Below are 6,482 nucleotides of genomic sequence, written 5' to 3'. Positions count from 1 at the left end.
TTCATCAGCCAAAAATGAAGTAATGAGATGTTGGAGAACAGCACACCCACTTGTATTTACTAAAGTGGCCATTTTAAACAGATTTACAAATTCAAATTAAAGGAACATTTACACGTATTCAGTTACATGAAGGTGTCTTTTGGAAGTTGACTGCTTTGCTCAGATTGTATTCTCTAACTAATTCACACAGCCATCACTTGCCAGATTTGATGTTTATAATATCACTAATACTACATCTGAACCTACTTTAATTGATACTGAAAAACATGCACATACTAAAGATTATGCTTGGCATCAATATGAAAATCACACAGTAGATGATGGTTTCCTAGTCTAGAGATGTTTACCACACAGAAACTCCACAATTCTATTTCTTATTTGTGTCAATTTGAAATCATATATGAGGGGATTGAACAGTGGAGGAATGAGGAGAAATACAATTGCCATAAAGTTCTGGGCACTTTGTGGTAAATCTTTTGAGCCAAATCGCATATACAACAAATCAAAAAGAAAACACACAGAAAAAGAGAGTAAACAGAATAAATGTGGCAGACATGTTTGTATAAACTTTGTCATGTTTTCTCTGGATGTTAGACATGTTCTGATCAGATATACATATGACCAAATAATAAAGACAAAATGGCCAGAATAAAAAGTAAAATTAAAAGCTGGGATCGCAATGTTTGCTATGGAGGCAGAACAAGCTAGTCTACCAACCAGCCAATATCGCAATGTTTGCTATGGAGGCAGAACAAGCTAGTCTACCAACCAGCCAATTTATACAGTAGATTGATTGACTGATTGATTGATTGGTATGTGTGAGCCACATAACCTTGATTTTGATATTGTAACTGAACCCATGAACACCAAATAAATGGGTATAAGCCAAGCAAAAAGTACAAACACACAAACTCTCTGTTTGGTCATCACAGAGTGGTACACCAGAGGACGACATATAGCCACATATCTGTCATAGGCCATCACAGCTAGAAAAAAAACTCAGCACTAGCGGAAGAGAGCAACACAAAACCCTGCAGAAGGCATCCAGCATAAGAGATGACATGTGGTAGACAGAAGATCCATTGGTTCGACATCCCATTAGTCCGACTGTCCGCGGTGCTGAACGGCTCACGGCGGGTGTGTGGTGCGCCGCGACCGGCTTGAGGCGGAGCAGGCTCACGGCTTATGTGTTTGTCACTTTCTTTTTCATTTTAACCCACACCATGATCTTTTCCTGACCCAAACCAAGTGGTTTTTGTGCCTAAACCTAACCAGACCTTAACCACAGGGCATCATGATGATTTCGGAACGGACTTCGGAACAATGAGTTTAATATGGTCGGAACAATGGGATGTCGAACCAATGGGATGTCGAACCAATGGGCAGTTCCCAGGCTCATCAAGTTTTCTGTCCACAATGATGGTTATGATGAGAGCAACATTTACTATCCAAATGATTGAGTAACACAGTAAAGTGAGAACACAGATAATTATTCAGTGCTGCACTGTGTAATTTAATCCTGAAAGCACAAAAAAGGTAAGTACAGAAATGTTATCCATTAAAGTCTATCAGCTGTCACAATTTCATTCATTTAGATCTAGTATCCTGACAAACCTCCCCATGTGCATATCATATAGTGTGACTTCAGAGAAACAGCTTTGACATACATCTGCTTGAGTTGCTTAAAGGGTTTTTTTGGGGAGTTTTTCCTTATCTGCTGTGAGGGTCCTAAGGACAGAGGGATGTCGTATGCTGTAAAGCCCTGTGATGCAAATTGTGATTTGTGATATTGGGCTTTATAAATAAAATTAATTGATTGATTGATTATCCAGCAGCCCTGTAATGCACTCAGCCTGTGCTGAGAGTCTCTGACTGTACCTGGGTTAGTTCTTCTGTTTAAATCATCTTTCTTTGATGACCAAACACAAACTGGGAATTCAGTTTGATGTGACTAAAATACAGGTTGTTTGAGTTGATGGTTTGAATATATGAAATGACAGTCATAATTTATGGAATAAAACTTAAGAATATTGAATGAATGTTGTCATCAAGGTGCTGGCATCATCACCTTTTCAAATGGTTAAACAAATGATTTTACTTTTTTACAACAATTCCAATGATTGAGTGGATTGGGTGTTAATTATCTTTTCATTACTTAGGATTGCTGATGCCAGATTTTGTGCTGACTCACTCCAAGACTGACACAACTTACAGCAACATTCATACCAATTAACCCTTCGAAACATGCGAAGAAGGCAATCAGCAACAAAAGGAGAAAATTAATAACAAGAAAATTAGTTAAATAAATACATAAAAAAGAAAATTAAAAACAACCAACCAAACAAGGAAAAGATATGGGAAAAGTGCATAAAATTATAATTTTATACCATAATTTTACGTAATAATAATAATGATAATTATAAATAGAATTTTTCCCTATCTTTTATCCCTAGTCATTTTTAATTATTATTTATTATTTATTATTATTATTTAATTATTGTTTCTAAATCTATAATTCTTTTGCAATTTGCTGGACATTTCTTACCAAGTTGCTTATTGCCATTTTCCCCATGTTTTTGAAAGAAATCTCACTAATTTGCTCAGGGTTCAAAGGTTTAAATACTTGCAATACTTTCTACCTTTTAGATAGAAGCTAGAAGCTAGGCTTCTTACTGGTTTTAACAGACGGCATCACATCACCCCAATCCCGACTTCCCTCCATTGGCTCCCTGTGCGTTTTAGAATTGATTTTAAGATTTTACTAATCACTTTTAAAGCCCGTCTGGGTCTGGCTCCAAGCTACATACCAGAAGTGTTGTCCCCATATGAGCCAGTACGCAGCCTTAGATCCTCAGGCAGGGCCCTCCTGGCTGTTCCAGGGTCGAGACTTAAATCTAAAGGCGACCGCACTTTTTCCATCAGGGCCCCTCGACTTTGGAACGACCTGCCTGAGGAGATAAGGTTTGCAGAATCAGTAACATCTTTTAAATCTCTTCTTAAAACCCATTTTTATAGACTTGCCTTTATGTGATGTCTTCTTTTTATTTCTTTTCATTTATTTTATTCTATTCCTGTTAATTGTTTATTCTTTGTTATTCTATTGTCATTATGCAATGTTGTCTTTTTATCCTTCTATTCTTTTGTTTCTAAGTATTTAGAAATAATAGTTTTATTGCTTTTATTGTTCTTATCTCTTTTAACATTCTGTCTTATCATTCTGTCTGTGATTTGCTTAATTTCACCTCAATTTCAGCTCAATTTTGTCCTGCTTTTGTTTGCCCTCAGTGTTTTAACTCTCTGTTGCTATAGACATCCTGTGTTTGCCTTGTTTGTCAAAGCACTTTGTAAACTTTTGTTTTTAAAGGTGCTATATAAATAAAGTTATTATTATTATTATTATTATAAGAGGCGTCTGAGCATTGCAAGAAAAGTGATGTCACTCCACGTTTCAAAGGGTTAAACAGATTCAGCCGTTATATAGTTCTCTTCAAAGCCACCAGACTCCTTTGACAAAAACAATTACTTTGCTGCTGCCACGTCATTGTGTAACTTTGGTGTTTTAAATGGTTAGTTTGGATCCAAGTTATATGTAAAATTACATTTGGATGTTACCTCTTGTGTTTTGGACATGTTCAAATGAACTAGTGAAGACTATAGATGTAGTGGTTGTTACAGAGACACTGGGAAGGTTGATGGTGGGATACTTTAAAACTCACAATCAAAACTAACAAAGAAACATCTGGTAGCACAGTGTTCCAACATCCGCAATCACCAACAATTATCACAACTAGAGATCAATGAAATACTTTAACAATGTGACGTCAAGGGGGAGCCGGGACAACAGGTCAGCAGGGGGATGTCATCATCACCCCCACAATCTGGGCACCAAGCCCCAGTAGATACAAACAGCCTCAATTTAGGAGCAGCTCACCTGTGAAGGAAGATCATGGGCAAACTGGAAACCTGGAGCCTCAGACGAATCCCGAAACTGAGTTGAGCTGACCACAGTGTTGATTTGTTTGTCAAATTTAAAGGCAGAGTCAAAAATGACACCAAGATTCCTGGCATGGCTATTGTTACCGGCAGCAGACCTAGGGGTAATCTGGACCGGCAGCAAGGGTTACACAGGCTAGGGAGCACTGTGTAGCCAAGAGATAAACCTTTCTGTGGATTGATAGAGAGAGGACCAAAGTTAGCGTTTTCCTCATGCCAGAGCTTGTTTATTTCTGCATACAATTCTCAGTCACATTATACCACTAGTTCTCTGCTTAAAGTGCATTAATATCAAACAATTCACACACTCATATGCAAACAAACTGGCAATAAATAATGTAAACATTCAGTCTGAAGGAAAATAAATACACATAAATTCAAAATACTGTAACATATACCACATAATACAAACTGATGTAGCTTACAATGCATGTACAAAAATAATATAACTCAAAACACACATTCACTTTACTATCATTCAATATCAGCAATATCATTCATATCTTACACATACAGTCCTGCTCACTCTCATATAACACGAGCGTAACATAAACCTTCCTATAACATTTACGCATGTTATACTCTCACACACACTTGCACTTAACCTCAGTGCTAAACAACATGGCGTGACCGCGACATGTTAGCGAGTGACTGGAAGTGTAAACTAGTTTGAATATGGTATCTTTTCCATCACAATTTATTCACTACTGGCTGATTAATACTCTTAACAATCTCTAACAACACATTTTCTTAGTTACAGAGTACAAATATCAGCTACTTACACTTGTAAAACTACCATGTAAAACTGAAGTTCATGAAAACAACAAGTCAGCGCGACGACGCTCATTGGGATTAGCTACAATGAAGCTTAATAGGCCTACACTTAACGCACGTCTCAAAATCATCTCAAAACATTACCAAGCAATTAATACTGCATTCACATTCAATTCTGAACCAAGCTAGAGACAGAAACACGTTTTTTACAGTACCTGTGGATTGATAGAGAGAGGACCAAAGTTAGGGCCGTTTCATAGTCGACGCAAAGGCACGCAGACGCATTGGCCACTATGAGGCGTGCTTGCGTCTATAGCCGTTTCTCAATATGCGTTCTTGTGCGGACTTGTGTTCTTGTGGACTTGTGACACGTCATCAGTCACAGCCCAAGTACTGTTCCAATTCAAAGTTCACATCTAGCCAAGTTCAGTCCAAATTCCTGGATGTGTTCTCACCCACACCCATTTCAATGGGGATGCATCGGAGCAGACTTGTGTGGACTTCAGACAGCCAGGTATCCCAGCATGCATTTCGCAACAATCATCGGAAAATGACAAGTGAGGGAAAGGTGCACAATTTTAAGCCATAATGCCGCATTCGTTTGGCAATCCAGGCTGGTCATTCCTTGTCGGATTTATATGACCGGATGACACGTCTGATCTGAAAGCGTTTCATTGCAACAGTCCGGAAAACATGGCGGCGCGCCGTAAGTTTGTTTTTGTTTGCATGGTTGCTGAGCACCGGAGAAGGACACTGGTGATAAACACCTGAACATGCATTTTTTTGCCCTCTCAGTCTGCGCTGGGTCTGCGTCGCCTTGACGTGTAGTTACATTTTTTGGGAGGTGCACGTCAGGCTACACTGGGGGCTACGGCGAGCCTCCTGCGTAGCCACGTACCCTACGACGTAGGTACGTCGTTGATTTAACGCAGGACCATAAATCAGACTTAACCCTAACATACTTTCTTCGACATCCAAGAACTCCAAGTCCAGCAAGATTCTCTCTTTCTCGGTCGCCATTGTTCACTGTGACCGGAAAAGCCGGAAGCTAAACAAAGAATCAACTAGAGACGACGATAACCATTCAGGAAAGGAATGCAGCCCCCTACCGCTCTGGCGGTGAATTGCACTGCGACGAAATGGAGTGATGGAGAAGTTCGAAGGGTTCACGACGGCGTCACCGCAACGACGTAGGTACGTTGTTGATTTAACGCAGGACCATAAATCAGACTTTAGTGTCTTCCTCATGCCAGAGCTTGTTTATTTCTGAGCTGCACATGAGCTGTGCTGGTAGCTACAGTCTCCCTAGTGTATCCACAGCAGCATGAGCGCCATCTACTGACGCAAGAGTGTATTACCTTTATGTAAAGACTGTAAACATGTTAGAATAGTTCAAATATTGACAAAAAAATAAAGGGGTGTCTGTTTGCATGAAAACTAAACATATAGCGTTTCCAACACACTACACTGTGAACATATGGTATGAGTGGTCCTAAGTGACTGACTGCTGGATGTGTTGTTGGCAGTGTTGGGTAAGGGTTACTTTAAAAGTAATCAAAGTACGTTACTGCGTTACTTTTTAAAAAAGTAACCAGTTACTTTACTGCGTTACTCCCTGAGTAAAGTAACTCAATTACTTTAAAAGTACTTCCAATGTTACTCCCTGAGAAAAGTAACTCAAGCACTTTTAAAGTACTTTTGAGTATTCTACATTT

The 6,482-nt window shown here is 39.0% G+C and overlaps 1 pseudogene; it reads right to left on the bottom strand.

The window, feature by feature from the left end:
* Nucleotides 1-203: 203 nt before the first annotated feature.
* LOC126393512 (olfactory receptor 52E8-like) lies at nucleotides 204-1,094 on the bottom strand (annotated as a pseudogene).
* Nucleotides 1,095-6,482: the final 5,388 nt, after the last annotated feature.

Source organism: Epinephelus moara, chromosome 7 (assembly GCF_006386435.1).
Source record: "Epinephelus moara isolate mb chromosome 7, YSFRI_EMoa_1.0, whole genome shotgun sequence".
In the NCBI taxonomy this organism is placed as follows: Eukaryota; Metazoa; Chordata; class Actinopteri; order Perciformes; family Serranidae; genus Epinephelus; species Epinephelus moara.
The sequence above is the reverse complement of the archived record's forward strand: the minus strand, read 5'-3'. Positions and strand labels throughout refer to the sequence as shown.